Source organism: Hirundo rustica, chromosome Z, assembly GCF_015227805.2.
Source record: "Hirundo rustica isolate bHirRus1 chromosome Z, bHirRus1.pri.v3, whole genome shotgun sequence".
NCBI classification, from domain to species: domain Eukaryota; kingdom Metazoa; phylum Chordata; class Aves; order Passeriformes; family Hirundinidae; genus Hirundo; species Hirundo rustica.
This window is the reverse complement of record NC_053488.1, coordinates 9751594-9775663: the sequence shown is the minus strand read 5'-3', so window position 1 is coordinate 9775663 and position 24070 is coordinate 9751594.

Sequence of the window (24070 nt, the reverse complement as noted above, 5' to 3'; positions counted from 1 at the left end):
ACCTAAGTGTCTCAGTTTTGAGATAAATTTAGGAGAAGACACTCTACAATGAGAATGTCCACCAGGCAAGAGGAAAAAGAAAAGTAAATAAGTAAATAACTGAGAGATATTAAACTGTCAGACCTTATCCCCTTCCCTCAGCCCCCCTCCATCCCCCCCCCCCCCCCCAATGGAACAAAACCCCAAATGCCAGGAAAATACCTGCTCATGAACAACACATGGTAAAGATGGTGTCAGCATCTCTCTCAGGCAAAACAAACCAAACAAACAGGAGCTTCACACAGCAGTTCAGGCAGCAGATGGTAATCTGGTGACTCTCCAGAGTCAGCTGCCACTCCAGAGCAGAGGAAGTAACTCATCTGGAGCCTCTGGGTGTGCTTTGTCTCCCCAGTTAAACGTCCCAAGGTGTGGGGCCAGAACGGAGCAACCCCTCTCCCACAGGTCCCATTTCTCTGGTCTTGGACTGATGAACTGTCCAGTTCACCTCAAAAAGCTGCTGAAGGATTGGTGCTACAACTTCTCCCAGACCAGGGAAGGGATAAACCTTTTGCCTGGGTCAACAAATCCAAGCTAACCAAGCAAAATCACTGTGGATACCTGAGGAGTGAGGCTTTGAGAAAAGCCGGCCACAGAGTCCAAAGCTTTCCCAGTCACATACCTTTAAGATGCAATACTATTTGGGGGTATAAAGAGGAAGATCAGTGGAAAGACTATCATTGTAACTCACTCCAAGATACTGAGAGTATATCTTTTTCAGTGCCATTGGAGGTAAGCATCTTCATTCCTGCTTTTTGCTGTAATAAGTCCTGTTTCCTGTTGAGGTCGTCCTCAAGTGTGTTGGGGTTAAGGAAAGCAGTCCTGAACTTGGTGGCTCTCTTACGGATTAGTTAATTGGACTGAAAACTTATGCAATTAATTTAAAAAGAAAACTAGCCTAGGAGTTTAACCCCAGAACAGCAGCGGCTATCCTGATATCCTGACATAATAACTATTTTTAGCACCTTTTGTTCCAATTTTTTCTTTTTTCTTATTCCTAGAAATGGGTGTACAATAAAATACAATGGATACATTTATAAAGAATTTTAGAATTTTTAATAATTATAGTTCAGTAACATTATAAGGAAACATACAAACTGAAACAGCAGTCACTTCATCTGCAGTCCTGGATTTCACTACATTCAATTTGATGCCTGAAGCACCACAAAATTACACAGGTTTTTCAGATAAATCCTCTTCAGTTTATATGGTTTTTCAATGCAAATCAATTGATTACACTGCTTTCAGAGCCCTTGAAAACACCAAGGCTCTTGCTGCCAGTTTCTGTGACAAAGGCCAAAAAACTCTGGTCAGGTTTTCTAGGAAGCAAATCCCTAGGAGCATCTTCTCACCAGTTTTAATAGCAAGCCACAACTGCTTTCTCAGTGTTCCCAGATAAAAGACACCACAGTTACTTCCATACCGAGTATAAAACATTTGATGCTTTACTTGGTCTGCAAGGAGGGGTTCCAATTTTCTTATGGACAAGACAAAGAGAATAATAAGAGTCATAGAATCATAGAGTGACCTTAAAGATCATCTATCCTTACCCCTCCCTGCCATGGGCAGGTGCACTTTCCACTAGATCAGTTTGCTCAAAACCCTATCCAACCTGGCTTTGAACACTGCCAGGATTTGTGCACACACAACCTCCCTGGGCAACCAGTGTCTCATCACCTTCACAGTAAAAAATTTCTTCCTAATACCTATACCTAAATTTTCCAATTTGTACCTCACAGTCCCTCTCTGGTTTCCCTGCAGGTCATTTGCAACTGGAAAGTTCCTATGAGATCCCCACACAACCTTCTCTTCTCTAGGCTGAACAGTCCCTACTTTCTCAGTCTGTCTTCATATAGAAAGTGCTCCAGTTTTCTTACCAATTTTGTTTATTCTGTTGGCTCTCAATGGTGTGAGAACCAGACTGTCTTCTGGCCTTTGCCTCAGTTGACTCAGAAGCTCTGTATGAGGCAGGTAAAAAGAAGTCAACTCTGCAGGCATCACATCTGTGTAGAAGAGACTTGGCCATTAACTTTCCTCCTCTACCTAGCTACTGTAGGGAACATAAATTAGCAAAAAGCTTTTTGAGACTGACATGCTTTTAGTGGCTGGATTTTCCTGTTGTCAGCAGAAGAGCATTGAGATGATGCCTGCCAGCAGCACCATAAGTTGGTGCACTGCCAGGAATTCTGACATAAACTGCAGAGGTATATTCACCCTTATGTAATAACACTTATCATAAAGGATCCCAAAGTGCTTTGGAACTGCACAAGATACATTCAGGGAGTAATTTATCACTAGGGCTTCTCCAGGGCACAGCCATCCCTACACATACTGTCAGCTTCTGGGATCTTTAATAATAGCATCTTCCATTTAGCTTTTTAAAGCACAGGATGGGTGGTGTCTGTGCTCAAATAACTCTTGCATGTGGGGTTTGTCTTATTTAAAATAAAAAGAGGAAACAGCAGTAATATTGAGCACCATTGTGGCTCAGTTCCCGGCAAGTTCTTCTTTATGACACAGATATAAACACTTGCCACTGATTTGAGACCAACCTGGTAAAATCCCCTCAGCTGCTGAAATCTGATGCTGCCAAAATTCTCACAGATCCAAGATAGCTCAAATTCCTGCCACTTTCAGAGCATTTTTATGAAAATTTGTGGTTGCACTGTACATATATATATATATATGTTACCTTAAGGCCTTGTGTAGTGTTTAACTCCAGCCAGCCACCAAGTCCCACACAGCTGCTCACTCACTGCCTCACCAGTAGAATCTGGGAGAGAATCAGAAGGGTAAAACCTGGAAAACTTGCAGGTTGAGATACACACAGTTTAATAGTGAAAGCAAAAGCCCCACACACTAGAAAAACAAGGAATTGATTCACTGCTTCCCATGGGCAGGCAGGTGTTCAGCCATCTCCAGGACAGCATGGCCCATCACATGTAATTGTGACTTGGGAAGACAAACTCCATCACTCAGGTGTTCCCCCCTTCTTCCTTTTTTCTCCACTTTATTTAGTGAGCATGTTGATTTTATATAATGAGCATGATGCCACATGGTTTGGAATATCCCTTTGGTCAGTTGGGGTCACCTGTCCTGGCTGTGTCTCCTCCCAGTCTCCCAGGCACTCCCATCTCCCATGCCAGTGTGGCAGTATGAAAAGCAGAAAAGACCTTGGCTCTGTGCAAGTTCTACTCAGCAATAACAAAAAATCTTTATATCATTAACTCGGTGTTCAGCACAAATCCAAAACACAGCCCCACAGCAGCCACCATGAAGAGCATTAACTCTACCCCAGCCAAAACCAGCACACCTTGAAACAGCTTGTACGAATGCTACCTCCCTCATTGTCTTCTATTGCAAACGGTTAAACTGTATCAAGTATTTTGGAAAATATTTCCCACTGCTGCTTGGAATGAGTAATAACAACTATCTTCATTATGGGATGCTTCAGAACAGGAGAAAAGAGAGCGTGCAATTGCAAAGTTGGCAGAAGCTTCATTAAAACTAGTATCCATAAATGCTCCTTACAGTGAAACAAGATTATAAAATTGCTGGATAATGTTAAGGTTGGGGCTTTTTTTCACTCAGAACAGAATTTGGCTGCCATAAAATTACCAAACTAGCAACCTGATGTATTTTAAATAAAGTCCAGTAAATGTGACTCATGAAAACAACCCAAATATACTAATAACAATCCAGTAGGACAAGCCTCCTAGGTCTGAGGGAATGATCCCTTGGCACAAATAACAAAGTAAAGAGAGTTACAATCTCAACATATAATATAATTTCATTCTAGAAAGAAAGCAGTAAGTTTTAGGTGTATTGCACTCTTTTTAGATGAAGGTAAATTGGGGTTTGTATTTTGTTGTTAAAGGAATGAAGAAAAATGTATCGGCAATGCTAATAGCAGCATATTATTTGGTGTTTTGGACTTTAGCTTTTATTGGAGTTTTAATATGTTCGGTACAGCAGCGCTTAGTGGTGGAGTTATTTTATTTAAGGTACAATAGTTTAAAACACTTTCTATTTTTTTTCAGATTTGCGTGTAGGTTAAATGGGACGGTTGAAGAGTGAGTGGGTTTTGCTGATCACTTTCTGGTTCTTTAGTTTACAGATTATTTTAGGGATGGGAACCACAGCATTTCAAGCTGGTTTGTATTGTTAGTGGTGTACTGTTGAAATGACAATTGGTATTCATTGCTTCTTTTCTTAGAAGTTTTATTGCAGATGGGTTTTTTAATAATTTAGGTAAGGTGTTTAATTGTTTAAAGCTTTTTGTCTCTATAGTCGTTACCTTAAATGCTCATTTGAGTATTTTTGGGTTTTCAAAATATTCACTTTGGAGGAAGCTGATGTTCAAAATGTAGGGGACTGTCTTGGTTTGAAAAGACAGGTGTCTGCTAAGGAGAGGCAGGCCTCTCTAGGAATGATGAATTTGAATCTTTCCCTCCGTGTTATTATAATTTGGAAGATTAAAAAAAACTTTTCAGTCAGAGCTATGAGGAAAGGAATAACAGTCCTTTACTAGTAACTATAACAGGACAGACAAACAACAACAGCAATTATAATAATAGTAAAACAGAACCAAGAACCCCGAGGAGCAAACGGTGGAAGCTCCGGCGCTGATGGCTGGAAGCGGTGGATTGTCCTCGGCAGGCAGAGGGTTGCCCTGGCAGGCAGAGTGAGCAGTGCCGGAGAACCCGCAGCGGCTGGACCCGGGCTGACCCAAAATCCAGCAGGGCAGTGAAGAAACTCCGAATTCCTGGCCGCTCCAACAGATGATAGAATTCTCAGGACCAGACTCCTCCGTTATCCGTGGACTCCACGCAGCTCTCAGTCGCCCGACCGTGCTCCCCAGAAGCCGAGAGCAGCGAGCACCCCCACCCTCAGCTCTCTGGGAGTTTTTTTTCCTCCCCCAAAACTAAGTGATCAACTCCCTTTTGTCCGGGTCAAGCACCCTTTAACTACCAGTATTTAGTCTCCTAGCAACTTATGGGGGGGAAAAGATTCTACAGGAAACTTAACCCTCAACAGGGGCTTTTGCACTAGTTACAATAGGGTGTTTCTTTTATTCATTTTTAGTTAGGTTTATATTAGTTTCTAGTAAAGTTAAATTTTGTGATATTTTCATTACATTAGCAATAGAAATAGATTTTGCTTTCATATGTTTTGATGGGATTAATGTGTACTGTGCACTAGTGTTGACTAAGGCTTTATATTTTTTTGTTTTGATGTGCCAGGCTAATGAATTTACACAGTCTAAGAAACATGGTTTTCTCTAGCCTCTACTTGGCTGGAGGCAGGGCTCTTTTAAGTTTGGTTATTTTTTTGTTTGGGTATACTTTTCTAGAGGGTTTTTTTTAAGGGATCAGATGTCGTCATTATTGTATTTGGCAGTTTGGCTACAGGCAGTTGGAGATGGAATTTTTTTGGTGGAACTTATTTTCTGAGTCTTGTTTTAATTTCTGCACCCATTGTGCTAGAGCAGCACAATTTTTTATATTACTTTTTCATGTATATCTCATGATTATGCAGAAAGAATTACAGCTTGTTTCATGGGGTGTAATTTCTTTTTTATTTAGGGGATGTTTGCATTTGGTATTAGAATTTTCAATTAGTATTTCTGAGATTTGGAGAAGGCCTTTTTTTTGTGTGTGTGTGTGTCTTGTGATTCTCCTCTATCTTACCTTCTAATTTCTGTGGATGTGTTTCCAGAGCTGTGATTCTTGCATGTGTTAGGCCATGCATGGCATCTCCATATGCTCAGAGCTTCTTCACCATATCAAGCGCGGACTTTTCTCTGTCTTTTCACTTCATCATTGCTAAAGAAGAAGTGTATTTTTGTGGCTTAAGTCGTACAAGTTTTCACTACATTGTGGATGTATATGGTACTAAATTTGGATATTTAGTTGTTGGTTATTTGAGAAGTTAATTTTTGCAGCGGTTATTTTTCTCAAGTGTTGAATTCTTTTCCTATAGTCTTCTGCTGGGTTTGTTGCATATAGAGGTCGTTTGCACACAGATATCTTTGTTCCACACTTTTTAAGATTCACGCCCAGAGATTGGGAGGGTTAGCTTTCTTTATCATTTTTTGGTTGATAATCAGATTATGTGTCAGGGGTTTCAAATGCTTTCCTTCAGTACTGTTTAGAATTGTAGCTTCGCTTGCAGCGTCTTAAAGATGGACTAATGAACTGATTATAGATTTATCAGGTTGTTGAGTGCAATTTTTTTTTTTTTAGGTTATGAAGGTTTTTAGGGAAAAGGACTCAATAGTGATTTCTGGTTTTGTGTCAGTTGTTGGAGCTGACTTTGAGAGTCCTTCCCCCAGATTATTATTGTCTATCTGTTGATCGGGTTTGGTTTTGTGGTTGGTTGTTTGTTTGTTTGTTTTGCAGCAGCAGTGACTACCAGTGGTTTAAGCTTACTGTTTCGTCTAGCTGTTGGCTTAGGTTTATTGTTTCATTTAGTTTTTGGCTTAAGTTTATTGTCTAGTTTAGTTACAGTGTGAGTAGCTGCAGGGTCGGCTGCAGCCTGAGTGACTGGGGTAATTACTGATTCATTTCTCTGCCCCCCAGCCTTTATTTGCTGTTTTACAGTACTTAGCAGCATGCAATAAGCATATGCCAGGGCTCTGCTTATTGCAATGAGCTTTTTTTCATTGGAATTATCATGGTAGGTTATATTCAATGTTGGGTTTTGTTGGTTTGTTTTTTGTTTTTTTTTACTTTGGGCTCTGAATTTACTTATGTGAATATTTTTAGTTGTGGAGATCAGAAAATTCTTTTAGGGTTCAGCTAATTTTTCTTTTTTATATATATTATTTAGGGGTTTTTATGTTTGGGTTTACTTTTGGGTCAGGAGTTTTATTAGCTTTTTTGGACATACTAGCCCTCACTCTAGACACACTGAAGACCTTATAGAGGAAGCTCATCAGATAAAATATTAGGAAACTGGTCTTCTTAATATTTAGGGGAAATTGAACATTCTCAAAAAGTGATGTAACAGATTTAAAGGAAAAGAAGGAAAGGAAAGGTTGAAAAGCCTCATGTCTGCTTTTTCTTTTAATAAATTGGGTGCAATTACTAATAAACCCTGAAAATATGTTGCTGGAACTGGGATGCAGGGTAGGATGAAAAAACTATAAACTATACGTATTTTGAACAAACACTAGTACCTTGTAATCTCTTTATAAATTATTATCAGCATGCTCAGCAGAATAGCTATTTTAATCTGTTCCTTTCTTCTGTGGAAGCTATGTGTTAGGGACAATATTGGAACTATTTTCAGATAATAAGAAAATAAGTCTAGGGACTAGAAAGATATTAGAATTTTAAAAAAAGCTTAGGGCCCAGAGGTATATGAAGGCTTTCTCTTAGAGAGACATTATGAATTGAAGCAACATGGTTACAAAAATTATTAAATTAAATAAAAGGAAAAAAAATTTTACACTAAATTTAAGGCATAATTACACACAGAATTAAAAAGACAAATTATTTAAACATCCACTCAAAGTGTGACAGCTTGACCTTGGCCAAATGCTAGCGTACCTGTGAAAATAATTTATTCATTCTTTTCTGCTATAGTTAAGCCGAAGAGGGGGGAAAAAAATACCTGGGATGAGATAAGGATTAGGAGAAAAAACTTTAAGGGAAAAACAGGCTTAAAAGGCATAAAAGAAAAAAAAAGTTACAGAATTAAAGAAGTAGAATGAGAAGTTTTAGAAGACCTTTCCCTCCACCCTTGCCTTTTTTCTTTCTTTCCAACAGCACAGGGAGACAAAATATGGGACTTTTAGCTAGTTTGCCATTTTTTAAGATTTTTTTTTTCAGTTTACTTAAGGAGAGAAGTAATCTCTCCCACTATCCATTCTACAAGCAACACAGTCCGTGAAAAAAAATACAGAAAAGTAAGTGCAGTTTTTAAAAACAATCACCATGCTTCTTCTCCCTCTCTCACATTCCACTCTTAAGACAAGTCTTAAAAGTACAAAACTTAATATCCAACATAAACAAAACAAACAATTAGAAACACAAACATCATAAAGTCACCTTAAAACAAGCAGCAATACCCAGAGGATAAAAACCAGTAAGAATTATAATTTAGAATTGCTAATTAAAGTAATTATTGATATAGCAAAGCCATAGGTATTCTGTTGGAATTCTGGAGCTTGATGACCTCAGGGTTTCAGAGTCTTAAAATGACAAAATCACAGTACCACAACAATACTTGAAGCAAAAAGAGAAGGCTGTAATCTTTCACCGCATAACAGCGAAAAAGAGTTGAATATTCCTCATCTAAAAAAGAATCAATCCAACATGTCATTCGAAGGGAGGTTCTGTCCTGTGAGCTTTGACATCAGTGTTTGATAGATAGTCATTTGTATTTGGCTAGAATGAGGGAAATTCCATTACCAGACATCCAGATCTAAATTTATGCCAATCAATTAAACAACAAGAAGAAAACTCTGTTAAGTGAACAAACGCTTTTACAATATACAATTTCAAATCATACAATCTGAGAAAACAACCAATTAAAAAAGATGGTATTAAAGCCAATATAAGAATTAGCACAGAACCAAAATTCTTGATGGCTTCTCCTACAGATAGCTTAAGAAAAATCTGTACCCGTTAAAGATGATTTGAGACTTAAGATTTCATTGCTTTTCAGAATTACATGAGAACAATCACAACCTTAAAAATGCTCTACCAAATGATCTCAAAAAAAATTTTTTGAAGTATTTTAAGCTTTCTATTTTCTGAAAATTTATGGAAATTACATATGACATGTGATGTTTTAATTTCAGAACAAAGTCAATTAAAAACTAGACCAATGATTCTTTTTGAAGCTTTCTTTCCCAAGGAGCGATATTTAGGTACTTGTGCTATTGGCTCATCTCTTTAGAAGACAGAACACACTCCTACCATTTTGTAAATGAAAAAAAAAATAAAATTAAATTAAAGGTATTGAAAGAAAAAATAAGACTTAGTCTTTCCTAAATGATCTTTGCAGAATGTTTTGAATTATAAATAAAATCATTTCCACATGCCACATGCAATCTCAGTGATTTGTTGCTAATTGCTATGTTGTAGAATAAAGTAAGATTGTTTTACATAAATATTTGTAATTTACAGGAATAGGATTAGAATAGGATTAGACTTCACTGCCCCAAACCAAGAAATAAAAGATAGCTGAAAAAGATGTTATAAACAGAATCTCAGAATAATTTAGTTTGGAAAAAACCTCCAAGATGATGAGAACAACCTTTGACCAATCATCATCCTGTCAATTACATTGTGGCACTATGTAATTTCTTGAACACCTCCAGGGATGATGATTCCACACTCTCCCTGGGAAGCCTGTTCCAATGCTCAATAGCCCTTTACATATAGAAATCTTTCCTGATGCCCCAACTAAGTGTCCCCTGATACAGCTTTGAGGCTGTGTCCTCTCACCCCCTCACAGGTTGCCTGGGAGAAGAGGCTGACTCCCACTTGGTTGCAGCCTCCTTTCAGGCAGTTGTAGGGACTAAGAAGCCCTTATGAGCCTACTTTTCTCTAGGATAAACATCCCCAGCTCCCTCAGTTGCTTGCCTCATAGGATTTGTGCTTCAGACCCTTCCCCAGCTTTGTTCACTTGACCTTCTCCAGCACCTCAGTGTCTTTCTTGCAGTGCACACAACTGAACACAGGATGTGAGCTGTGGCCTCACCAGTGCCAAGTACAGGGGGACAATCCCTGCCCTGCTCCTGCTGGCCACACCACTGCTGATCCAGGCCAGGATGCCATTGCCCTTCTTGGCCACATGGGCTGTACTGTTTTTGCATGGCCTTGGTTTTGGTAGCAGTGGGGCCACAGAGGTGGCTTCTGTGAGAAGCTGATGGAAGGTTCCACCATGTCAGGCAAAGCCAATAGTCCCTGGTGGCTCCAAAGGTGGATGTGCCACTGGCCAAGGCTGGACCAATTAGAAATGGTGGTAATGCCCCCGTGATAACAGATTTAAGAAGAAATCTGAGCAAAGCTTGTGGTGTGGTTTTAATTCCAGCCAAAGAAGAGCAGAGTGAGGACATGTGAGAAGAATGACTCTGCAGACACCACGTTCTGTGGAGAAGGAGGGGAAGAGATGCTCCAGGCACTGGAGCTGAGATTGCCCTGCAGCTCGTGGTGCAGACCATGGTGAGGCAGCTGTGCCCCTGCAGCCCATGGAGCACAGCTCCAGCTGTAGAGATCCACCTGCACCCTGTGGAGGACTCCCATGCTAGAATAGGTGGATGCCTGAGAGGAGGCTGTCAGCCTGTAGGAGACCTGTGGAGAGAGGCTCCCATGCTGGAGCAGCTTACCCTTGAAAGGCTGCACCCCACAGAAAGGGTGACCCATGCTGCCGTAGTTTGGGGAAGACTGCTGTCTGTGGGATGGACTTACATTGCAGCAGTTCTCAGGCAGCTGTTGCTCATGAGATGGAATCACACTGGAGAAGATCGTGGAGAACTGTCTCCCGTGGGAGGCATTATCCTGCTCTGATTTTGTTAGCGGTGAGTTCACTTCATATCTTTAAGTTTGAACCTGTTTTTTCCTTGGTAAAAAGGACAAACCTGTGTTTAGTAAGAAATCTGTCCCAGTCCTTATCTCAACCCGTGAACCCTTTGTTAAATTTTCTCCTCTCTCTCCAGTTGCAGAAGGGACCGAGTGAGGGGCTTTTGTTCGAGCCTGGCATCTGACCTGGGTCAACCCACAACAGTGGGCACTCACTGTCTGATAATTTTCTACTGGGCCATTTTCCAATCCCTTTCCCAAGCCTTTAGCCCTGCCTGAGGTTGCTGTGACCAAAGTACAGGACCCAGCACTCAGCCTTGTTGCATTTCAAATGAAAATATAATAAAAAATATAACAAACCAATTTAAATATAGACTGTATTCAGCAGTAAAACATCTTGCAAAATGTATAGTATATGTAAGATTTCAAAGAAAAAGGAGCACATAGAAGTTAGAAAGTGAGCCTGCATGGTGGCAATGGTATATTTTAAATAAATGCTCCTTTGGCTATATTTTTTGTAAAGCCCATACATTATCATTAGCATTCACATATATAGTTGTCATGGTCTAGGAAAAATATTCCCCAATTCAGTCCTCTCCAAGACTCTTCAAGCCACATGGCCCCTTTCTCTCACTCCACTGATTTTCCCTCTCCCTCCCCACTGCTGAAGCAGGCTGGAGAGAATTGGAGCCACTAAAGAGGTATCATAGATTGAGATAAGGACACTTTACTGGAATCAGCATTTAGGTAAGAAACTAAACAGTTACAACAACAATACTAATGACAGAAGGTATAAGAAAAGAGGCAATTCACACAGAAAAACAAAACAAAACAAAACAAAAACCCCAAAAATAGACAATACCAGACAGCTTTCTATGCAATGTTTTTTCAACCAGGAGGAACCCCTTCTGTGTGTAAGAATGTCCATTTATCCCAGCCACAGCAATGACATGAGGTGTATAGAATAACCTCTGTATCAAGGCATCTCCCAGCTACTGCAAAAAATTAACCCTGAACTGCCCAGAACCTGGAAAATAATAAATGACAACTTGCTGCTCAAAAAAGAATGCCTAAGCAAACAGTATGGAGAGGGATTGTGAGGGGAAAAGGAGTAACAGTGGGATGAACTGAATACATCCATGTAAGACACTGCTGTAATGCATTAATTTAGTTTATATTTCATCGGATTTGTAACATTTTTTTCTATGTATCATGTGATCTGTCCTTGCCCAGCAGTGCCCACCCCCCACACTGAAATGTAACCTAACTCTGTTCCCCTCCCGCTTCTCCCTTACTGGGCGCTGCCTCTGGGCCCTGCCTCTGGGCCCTGCCCCCTGGGGGAAAAAGCCACAACAGCGGAGGAGCCAATGCTCTCTGGCATTGGTGAGCCATCGGGAAAGGTCTCCAGCAAGCAGAGCAGGACTTGAGAATAAAAGCTGTAATACCCAACCCGGTGCCAGAGAGCAAATTCTTTTACTTTTGCCATCAGCGGCCGTCTAGTCTCATGGGGAATTCTACAACTGGCGTGCAACGTGCGGCTCGAAGTCACAAAAGGTTCCCAAAAAGCTGGAAGAACCACTCGGGGAGCATGTGGCCAAGGAATCCCACGCAGACAGACCTGTCAGGCTTGGCATTCGCTGTGGAGTCTACGAAACACAAGGCTCTACAGGCCAGGGCTGCATTTTTCTCCCTTGCACTCAAAAATCCCATCGGAGTGCTGCAAAGAAGCCCTAATGACCGCCAAGCTGCTCCGGACTGTGACCAAGTGTTCGTGGAAAACTAATCCTGGAGACCAAAACTAGAAGCTCTTTTTGCACCAAAAAGGGTCAGTCTCAGGCAAAAGGAGTGGTTGGGAAAGAAAGGAAAGGAATGCTGGAATTTTGGTGAGTACCACTTTTGTTTTTTTAAGGGAAAATCCTTTTCAGGCACAATGTTCCTCAGGTAAAAGGGGTTTTTTTTGCTTTTTCATGGAAGGTTTTGCTTTCAGAGGAAACCTTCAAAGTGCTTTAATAGCACACTTCTTTTGCAGCCTGGGGGAGTGGAAAAGGAAACTGTTTCCCCTTTTGGCCTTTTTTTCTCTCCAGCGAGTTTTTTTTTTTTCCTTTCAGTTTCTCAGTCACAATAAAGAGGACACAGAAACTCAAAATCTGAGCCAAAAATGGGTGCTAGGCTGTCCGTTGCTCACAAAAGGGTCTATTATTACATTTTATATACCTTGAATATTGACGAGACCCATTATTCAAAAAAACAGCTGAAAAAATTAACTCTGTGGTTGTTTTCTGAGTTTCCACACTTATCATTAGAGCAAATAAGCTCCCAGAATTTTGGGAGGCTATAACAAAAAAATAGTTGAATCTGATTCCTCTAACAATAAAGAAGATGCAAATTTTGCTTTTTATAGCTTAAAAATTAAGTTTGCATTGCAAAAGCAAAATAAAAAGGAAAAAAGCCAGTTCTTGGTGAATTTTCCCCAGCTTGTACCTTTGCAGGCAGTCTGAGCGCTCAAACCTCCCATCTCAGTAGTCCCCAGGTGGGGGGTCACAAGATGGAGGGGATTCCTTTGTCCAAAATGGCCGAAGCCATGTGCTCCCGAGCCACGAGGAGTCTCTTCCTTTGTCTGTCCCTCCTTCCTGCAATTCCTTCTTCTCCCCAGATCCCCCCCTTGCCTTCGGTGCCGTCCCTGGCACTGCCCTCTCCTCTGACTCTGCCCCCTACCCTCAAACCTCTGCCCTCCAACTGCTCCCCGTGTGACTCAAGCCTCCAGCCCCTCCCTGCCCCTGGTTCCCACTATTTCCCTGCCCTGGTTCCCACAGTCCTGGTTCCCATGCCCCGGAGGGAGCGGGGGGAGCTGGGAACCCGGAAGCAGGAAGCGATCCTGATTTTCTGCCACCCCTTTCACATATCAACAATCAAAAAGAGGGGGTGCTGTCCACAGTAATTGGGACCCCTTCCTCCAACAAGCAATTCAGGATTTGTGCAAAGCTCAGGCCAAATTGGGACATGAAAGAGAATACTTTTGCAACCGTTTAAAAGAAAATTTAGTAAGAAATACTACAGTTCCCTTAGACCTCCAAAAAGATTTGCTTTTGGAGCTTTGGCAAAATCCTGAAACGGCTGTTGATAATAAGAATCTGCCAATTCAATTAGCAACCCAGCCCGATAAGTCTTTCCAACCTTGCAGTAAAATGAAGCAGCTCCCATCAGAACCTTTAGTAACATTTTTGGAATGATTAACCCGAGCTATTGAGTTACAGGTTAAGAATGAGGGAGCCCAGGAACAGGTCCTGGAGGAGATGGCTCTGGCCGATGTAGACAAACAGTGCAAGGCAGCTATCCTCAGCCTGTCTATAGAACCGGCTCCAACTTTACATGACATGCTCCAGGTGTGTGCCAGGAAGATTCCCTTCAAAAAGGCTCATCAAAACCACAGTTCCAGAGTCAAGCTGCCACAGAAAGCTGCTACTGCAGACACCGTGCTTCCTGTACCAGTGCCACGGCCACCACCCAAGAGAAGAACGTGTCTCCTGTGTGATCAGGCTGGACATTGGGCATCTCAATGCCCTTTAAAGAAGCAGTTTCTGGACTTTTGGGACAATGGGGGTGGGAGGTCTCAAAGGTTCAAAGGGAATTTTTTTAAAAAAAATAGAAAATGTAAGTGTTAAACTAAATAAACCTGCTTTAACCAGTTTTGCCTTTCAGCAAAAGTCACTGGATATGATAGTAAAGCATCCAGTGACCAGAGAAACAAAAAGTCCTCATGATCAGGTCACCTGGGGTCGTGGGTACGCCTATGTGTCCACGCCCCCAGGTCTCAAGTGGGTACCAGCTGAGTGGGTGAAACCTTTCATCCCTAAAACTGCCTAAAACTGCCTAAAACTCCCTAAAACTCCCTAAAACTCCCTAAAACTTTCATCCCTAAAACCACTTTCAGAGGGCCCACAAGTGGCCAGTGCTGCCTGGAGGAGGAGAAAGCGCCAAACCTTCTCCTTCTAATTATCATTATTCCTTGACAGTGTCTTTCTAAACAGTTTGCACTAAAGGTCATTTTTCTTTTGCAGCTTTAAAGGTACTCAAGGTCTGAACTCTGAGCATCTCCCACAAACTGAGCCTTCCTCCTTCTTAATTTAATAAGGAAAGGAAATGTTGTAATGCATTAATTGGGTTTATATTTCATCAGATTTGTAATGTTTTTTTCTGCGTATCTGTCCTTGCCCAGCTGTGCCCATCTCCCACACTGAAATGTAACCTAACCCTGTACCCCTCCCACTTCTCCCTTACTGGGCCCTGCCTCTGGGCCCTGCCCCCTGGGGGAAAAAGCCATGACGGGGGAGGGGCCAGCTCTCTCTGGCATCAGGAAGTCATCAGGAAAGTTCTCCAGCAGGCAGAGCTGGATTTGAGAATAAAAGCTGTGATACCCAACCTGGTGCCAGGGAGCAGATTCTTTTACTTTTGCCATCGGCGGCCGTCTAGTCTCATGGGGAAAACTACAAGACACCTTTCCCCTGAACAAGTGAAAAGACTATATCCTTGTCTTTCATTTTGATTTTGCAAGGCTTTGAGTTTGGTAAGAAATGTGTGATCAGCAGCCTAAAGGTCAGATTTCCAAAGCACAGACACACATACTGGTTTTCTGACTGATAGTGCTCTCAATACATGACAGATTGAAATGACTTGAGCAAGCTAGAGAGGAAATGTCCCACGCTCCACCAGTGCGAATCAGTCTCTGCTATTGGGAGAAGCATCCCCCTGCTCAAGAGAGAGGCTACACACCGCAAGGTAACCTGTGGATTTACCTGCGTCACCACACAGAAGACATGAGATGTGACAGACATGTTAATATAGTGGGGGAACTTAGCTGCATAATACAATGAAAAATTACAGGAGTCGTGTTTTTCTCATGAGGCGAGACTGTCAGCACAAAGAATTTCTCTAAAAAAAGTTGCTTTTCCGTTCCTGTCTTTGACTCAGCATCAGCTGTAGCTTTGAGTGCAGCAGCTGGAACGTTTACAAGCAATTCAGAGAAGCAATGCACTTCCTTCCAGATGCATTTGCCAGCTAGGATATATGTGAAGACATATTTTTCAGCTGTTACCTGGAGAGAATTCTGCCCTAGCTGAGCATAACTTCAAGTAAGACTTGAACTTCAGTGAGTCTGCTTCATGCCATAAACAAAAGAGCTTTTTTAGTGACACACACAGCCTATATGGCCACTTGCTGACAGGAGCAGAGTTTTCATGGGATGTGTGATGTTGAAGGAGACAAAAAAGCCACTTTGATTTTGACCTTCTTATAGCTATTCAAGAGGGTATTTCTCAACTGTAAGTAATATGACAGCTAAGTAAGCATACCATTGGCACCAAACTTGTTAGCAAGAAAAAATCCTTGTGTACAAAAGGCCCCATATGGTTAAGTATGTATTTTTAAAAGAGAAAAATTTTCAAAGAGAAAATAATGAAGCTGTCTCTTTCATTATACATTAATGGCTTCTTTATTATGTGCAGGAAAATAATCAGCCACTAAAGAGAGAATATAAAATGAGATTCTTTTGTCAGCTGAAGCCTTATTTTCAGGGCTTAATATTTGTCTGGAGATGTTCATGTTAACAAAACTGTCTCACAAAATAATATTTTTTAAGGATTTGGCAGTTTGAATTATAACAAGAAATGCAATTTTAGAATAAATTTATGACCAGCTGAAAGCAATTCTAAATATCAAGATGTCGTATATTGACTCAGCAAGTTTGTTTATAACACCAGGCTGTGTGGGGCAGTCGACTCACTGGAGGGAAGGGATGGCATCCAGAGGGACCTGGACAGGTCTGAGAGCTGGGCCAGTGCAAACCTCATGGGGTGAACAAAGCAAAGTGCAAGGCCCTACAGCTGGGTCATGGCAATCCCAGACACACCAACCGCTTGGGCAGAGAAGTGTTTGGGAGCAGCCCTGCAGTGAAAGATTTGGGGTGAATGTTCATGTAAGATTGAACATTAGCCAGCAGCGTGTGCTCACAGCCCAGAAAGCCAGTTGTGTCCTGTGCTGCACCCAACGCAACGCAGCCAGCAGGTTGAAGAAGGGGATTCTGCCCCTCGACACTGCTCTGATGAGATCCCAGCTGAAGTGGTGCATCCAGGCCTGGAGTCCCCAAGAAAGGAATGACAAGGAACGGGTGGAGTGAGACAGAGAAGGCCGTGAAGCTGATAAGGGGAATAAAAGACCTCCCCTGTGAAGACACGCTGAGAAAGTTGTGGTTGTTGAGGCTGGAGAAGAGAAGGTTATATGGGGACCTCATAGCAACCATGCAGTATCCAAAAGGGCCTACAGGGACGCTGGAGCAACTCTTCTGTAGGAACTCTATTGATAGGACAAGGAGTAATGGGTACAAACTGAAACAAGGAAAATTTTATTTATATATTAGGAAGAAATTCTTCACCGTGAGGCTGGTGAGACACTGGAAGATGTTGCCCAGGGAGGCTGTGGATGCCCCAGCCCTGGGAGTGTTCATACCCGGGATGGATGGGGCTTTGAGCAGCCTGATCTAGTGGGAGGTGCCCCTCCCCATGGCAGGGGTGCTCGTACTAAATGATCTTTAAGGTTCAATCAACTTCTTAACATTCAATGTTTCTGTTACTTGGGATTTTGAACTCAACCCCACTGAAGCTGAAGTAACAGCCTGTACTTACAATTAGAGATATGGCAAGGAAATGTCTTGGGGTTTGAAGGCCTTTCAAAAGTACCAAGTGTGATTTTGAATATTTAGGAGCCTTGTCTTGCTAAGTTAATCACACACTTATATTGTTTACAGTTTATCTATAGAAAACCAGTTCACTCATGTTTTCTAACTCTGAGTAAAACTGATTACACATCTGAAAGTAAATGCTGAGAATCTTTTTTTTTTTTTTTTTTTTTTTTTTTTGCCATAAGAATATCTAGCAAACAACAGAGTTTTATTTGTGTCTAAAAGGAAAACTCCAATATAAACATTCAGGATTTCAGAGGACTTGGAGGTCATTAACTCTATGAGCCTTATCTTTAATTCAGACATTATATTCTTCAAATAAATTAAGGATAAATGTGGGAATTTCAGATAGTTTGAGATGCAAATCAAAATTAATATCTAATATTTTCCCTACCTAGGAGAAGAAAATCAAATAGAAGTTGATATTTTCTCACAATAAAAAGATTTCTAATTAAGTGAAAACATTAGTTTTAAGTCTTGCAGCAAGAAGAAATTTAGCATTGCGCATGGATTTTACTCTTCCATTAGTATTAGCCATTTATTAATATCTGCTAAAGGTTGCACAATACTGATGTCATCTAAATATCAGCTTAAATACATGTTTCTATAACTGGCTATGTCAGCATACTAGAAACATAGCTATAATGTTATTATGAATTACAAAATATTCTATTTTTATTAAAAGCAGTACAATTATCCTTGGTTTGCCTTATTTCAGTAGCAGATGTATGCTACTGAAATAAGTTCTGCTTGCTCTAGCTGAAGAATTCTTGCAATGGTAAAAAAAATTGAGAAGTTAATATTGTGCAATCTGAGTACAGCTCAAGGAGCGTGCACATACACAAAACACATACCTCCAACGATTGAAAGTAGATCTGTTCCAACACTCAGTGTATTCATACAGATCAAAGAATTATTTTTAAATTCTTCAACATTGATAACAATACATTCCATAAGTTATAACATTTTTGTCTCTTATTGTTTATTATTATTATTATTATTATTATTATTATTATGTATTGTATAACCATAGAAATTTCTCCTATAAGATCTCTAAGTCATCCACTGTTCCCAACAGAACAATACTAATAGAATTTAGTCTCCATTACCAATTGTAATAAGAATCTAGGACCCAATTTTATTCAGAATAATAATCACATGTTTTCTAGGATGATTTTTATGTCATTTTAGCATTTCATGAAGTACCTAGACTAAGTGATATTGCTTCCTTCCTTTTACAGATGAAAACCGGAAAGGGACATATTAAGGTCAAAACATTTCACTAATTTAAAGAATACTAACTGTGGATATCTGGGACTATTTTTTGGATGAGTTCTACATTCTGCTAATCATTATGTATGGAAAGCACAGCTCTGAAATTAAATTTCAATTTCAGTTATGTTTAGGTATCATCAGGTGTTCTGCAGATAGGACGCTACAAGATGAACTGAGTATCCGTAAAAGCCTACCAAAGGTCAGGACAGGGTCAGCCAGTGTAGAAGGGAATAAAGAGTCAGTGACAGAGGCAGTCCAGCTGCCATTTCTTCCAAATTAAATCCAGCTGCACCAGGAAGGCTTCTGTGTTCTGCAAGCTGCTCTCTCACTTAGCAGGTGCCTTCCCAACCCCGCCCCGCATGAGGGGAAGTTCTGCCTGCTTTCCCTGCTCTTGTGTCATTGCTGTACAGCAAGTTTCGAGCTCAACGTCACTGTGACACAAGGACAAATGAGGAAATTTCATAACCATGAAATAAAAGCTAAAAGGAGTAGCATTTACCTACTGTTGATATCAGCCATGCTGGAAGTCTTAATAGTGAAGTTTTGCAGCCCTTTGCCAAATTGCTTTATATTCTTTATATATATATACATGTTATTATGTTCAGCTTAAAGGGGATAGTTTCCTACTTGTACATCTTTAAAAAAACCTAGGAAGATAGCAGAAAACACGTACTGCTAAGAAAGCTTTCATATTTGAACTTATTTATTGAACTTATTTAACTCCTAGTTCTATAATAATTAATTTGCTTCTAGTTTTTATAATGTACACTTATAAAAGTTTGTTTCCAAGTGGAAGCATTATTAAGCAAGTCCTAGCCTATAAAAAAACTTTACTAAATTCCTTTGTATAGATCTTGTGACTGTTCTGTGTTCTCTAATGATGAAGATAAATTAAAGTTTATTACATACATGAGGTCATTTGAAATTCAGATCATACTTGCTAGATGTGGCATAGATTGTAACTGTCCCATCCAGGTTTCTCTCCTCCTTTTGGTCATGAATGCTGACTTGCAAGAGCCAAAAATTTGCTTTCCAAGAAGATGGTTTTATATGAATCTGTTGTCATGCATGTCATTTATTCACTTCATATTTTAATGGGTAACAAGCATGAAATAGGAGGAAGACTGATAAATCAAAATTGCCTAAAGTTTAAACACATATTAATGAAAATACCTTCCCCTACAATCCTCTACTGGTGGTATTTCATTCAGGACATTTTCACTTCAAGTCTCCAAGAGCTTCAGAAATAGTAATTATTAATAATGAAAGAAAAGATACTTCTAAAAATATTGCATGATAGTACAGCTTGGGGTTCATGAACTTTCTAGATAGGCATTGCACACTGAGGCTCAAGTTTTAGAAGTTTTTCAAAGCCAAAGGGCCACTTAATAGAAACAGTGAGACAGAGTAGTACACATTCATGAGGACAGAAGGTGTCAGAAGACCATCACCACAATAAAGATCAAATACAACTTAAAACTACCCATCAAGAGGCAATTTGAAGTGCTGAAAAGCAGTCACCCATGAAGTACTAACATCCAAGTGCATACTGGCCACCAAGTATTGGTAAAATACCCAAGTATGGTAAAATATCAAAAATACTTCAAAGCATCCTGGCAATATCCGCAATATCAAAACTTAAGAAGAGTTGTTGCAACAGATCCACTGCATTTCGTGAAACTGGAGAGATGCATGTCTGTTGACTTGCGTGTCAGAGCAGTTGAATTAGACTACAGTTGAAGGCTGCAAAAAACCTTCTCTATTACTTGCTATAGTAGAGACAGCCCTTTAGGTTTTATTACAAAGTGAGTAGAGCTCAAAAGCACAGCAGGATCTCTGAATTCAGAGAGTGGCATCCACAGTGAGTTTTGAAACTCCTGTGTCTAAAATCATTCAGGAGCTGAACTGGTAGGATTTCTGGAACCAAGTAGATACTGACCTTCCCTAACCTAAACAAAGTTCCAAATTTACACATAAAACTAGAAAATGTACACACTTCAATTAAAAAACCCTGCAACATTGAGTGTATCTTCAGCTGTGTATTATTGCTGCTGTTGTTTATTGCCCTGAATATAAGATGGAGGGGTGACTGTCAGAGTGTGGCTTGTATGCTGTCCTAGGGCGACTTTATGATGCTTGTATCCCCGACTGTCTGTTCTGTTTGTGCTGTGTATTGAGTTCTGTGCCTTTAAGACTGGTTCTGGGAGCAAATGGGGAGCAAGGAGAAGTGCAGAGTTTGTTTTGAGAAAACTGCCTCATTCCTCCACATTCTTCTCCGGAGGAGGTGTTCAGCAGAGGCTTGGAGAGACTGCAGGACAGAGGTCTTTTTGCTTTTAGTTAGTTTTAGCAAGCTAGGGCAGAGAAGTTCCCTGGACTGTTTTGTTGGGGTTTTTTGGTGGTGGTGGTGGTGGTTTTTTTGTTGTTTTGGGGGTTTTTTGTTGTTTTGGGGTTTTTTTGTTCTGTTTTGTTGGGGTTTTTTTGTTTGTTTTGGGGGGGTTTTGTTTTGGTTTTGAGGTTTTTTGTTTGTTTGTTTTTGGGGGGGTGTTTTTTGTATTTTGTTTTTTGTGGGGTTTTTTGTTTGTTGGTTGGTTTTGTTTGTTTTTTGTTTTGTTTGTTTTTTGTTTTGTTTTGTGTTTTGTCTTGTTTTGTTTTGTTTTCTTGGAACTGTTTAAACCTGCTCTGGACTGAAAAAACCCAGGGGAGCACTGGGGGCTGCACCTGCAGCCCACCGGGGCCTGGGCCTCGGCATTTTCCAGCAGCACCGGAGGGACTGGGACTGAGGAGAGACTGAGAGAGAGCCGAGCTACACCCACAGCAAGAACTTTCTCAATTTGCCATCTCACTCCAGAACGAGAGGTTTTATTGTTTCATATTATTCATCCTTTGTACTTGTGGCAACTTTGTTTGTTAAGTAAAATAGGTTTTTTCCACTTTTCTCTGAGGAAGTTCTTTATGGGACCAGTTGGGGGGAGGGGCCGTTTGGGTTTGTTCCCCAGAGGGATCCTATTCAGGGGTTCTCTCCCAAATTTGCCCTAAACCAGGACATACGCCTACTGCATTTAGCACTGCAGCTGCATTAGCAACCTCATCTCTACAGGCAGCAACAGTTCACAGCATTGTACACTTCCTACAGTCCCATGAAAAGTACATATCCTTTCAAAATCAGCCCCAGTGCTCCTGCAACCTCTCACCACAGTACCAATCAAAGGCTAAAGGTTGTGTCGGCAGTTCTGAAGACATGAAACTCCCTACCACAAGCACGGCTTTCAAACCTGCCACATCTACAGAGTGGAGTTGCCTGTCTCGTCCTTTCAAATGCTCCCCGTGCCAATGCCACTCTCTTTGCATAAGTTAGTCTCTTAGTTTGCAAAGACTGAGGCTCAGTCCAGAATCTGCATCAGTCATGATCATGATGTACAACTTTGTTTTGCCTCCTGCCTTTGCTTTTTGAAGAGCTTTTTCCCACAGGAAACATCCACAGGAACTTTTATTCTGAGGAGTTTTCTTCCATTGACTCCTTGGAAGATGAAGAGTAGCTTATAAGGGGAGATATTTTTTTACCTTTCCCACATTATTCATCTGCAGAAAGATTTGCCACAATCAATTTATCTCTAATTACATCTCTGTCATTCTGATTAGTCACTACTTATGATGCCAGTGGCTGCATTTGTGGCACAACAAAAATGATCTGATTTAGTTATCTTTTATATCAGACATCTATTATTTGGCTGCTGTATCAGTTCCAATCTATGTCCATTGCCCTGTAGTTTTCTGCAGCATCGAGATGGACATTTTATAGTGTCAATCAACTGCAGTCCTGGCTCTGCCCTTGAGTCCTACTCAGAGGGGCACAACACCTTTGCTTTGAACACTGATGTTAAAATATACAGGCTCTGCAGACACATAGGCTTTACCTATATGTCAAATAAGGCCTTTCACAAACATTAGTATAGCTCCTGTGGCTCAGAGCTCAATTTTCCCTTTAGTTTGCTGCTAATTGTGTCTGTTACTTGTCAAAGCAAATACCCTTTATAAAAGCTCTGTTAATGACATCCTGTCATGTTATAGGAATGGTACTCTCCAATCCAGTGGTGCCTCCACCAAGACTCTTGCAAACCAGGTGCTTCTGTCTTACCTCCCCTTCCTCTCCTCTTCTCACTGAAGTGGGATGAAGTTGAGAATTGGACGCACAAAATGTGAAGACCATTAGTTGAGATAAAAACAATTTACTGGAAACAGCAATGAGATAAGAAAGTGAATAGTAATGGCAACAATGTTAGTAACAAAAGCATACAAAAGAGAGAGTGTGGTTTACATGCAGAAATGCTCACCCGAGACACAGAGCAACAATGAACATTGACTTTCCCTCTTCCCCCACATTTGCTCAACAGCAAAGGCCACCTGCCCTCCTTCTGAGATGCCTGGGAGAGTTCCTTATCCCAGCCCCGACAAAGATGTGCAGTGGTACAGAATAACCTCCTTGCCACGCCAATTTAGCCATGCTACTGAAAAAAGTTAACTCTGTCCTGGCCAGAACCAGGACACATCCAAAACACAGATATCACTCCATTTTTATCCTTCTTTTTTGGGGGGGTCATCTATAATTTAGTAATATGCATAGCTTAATCCATATCTTCTTCACCATTTCATGTTAAGGTTGAAACACAAGAAATTATGCCCAAAATTTGGCGTTGTTAGACAACAAAATACATTTTCCTTTGAAAATGGGTTAGTTCTCCAAAATCATGTAAACAATGTGAGATATTTTGTTGTTATGTCAGTTATGTTATTGCCTTAGATAAAATTATCTCTATACCAATACACCAAATGTCCAAATGCGATATGGTTCTGAGAAATATATCTTGATGCATTGCACAGTTTGTCTTTGTAATACCTATTTCTGGAGCTCCTATAGAGAGACTCTTTCTTTTCAGTGAACTCCACATAGGAGAAACAAAGAAGAATGCAACAAAAACCTGAAATATTGTGGTGAAAAAATAGAATATTAAAGCCAACAAAGAAAGAAATAAAAGAAAAGTGAAATTAATATGAAAGCTTTGAATGGTAGATGATCATGAATAAAAATAAATTACTCATAGGTCAATATTTTAAAAAAAATTGGGCAGATTTTTCTTCCCTAGGTCTCTAGGTAGCTGACAGCACATGATTTAAACAGAGATGGATTATGAAATTCTCATTCTACTGCCATAATTTCTGCTATGTGTTTTCTTACTGTCTAATCCATTAATGCATTCCTTTTGGGCAATCTGCTTATTTTACTATCCTTATATTAATATCCTTATATTAATATGTGGTGGTCTTTTATGTAAAATTAGGACTCTTTTCTTCATAGATTCCATAAAAATTCCACAAAACATTTACATTTTTAGTTCTAAATATTCTAAGTTTCTCAGTTTTCCTTTGAAATTAAAAATCTTTTGCCTGGTTCTGTCTAGTTAATTTAAGATTAAATTATCCTTGTTCACAGTGC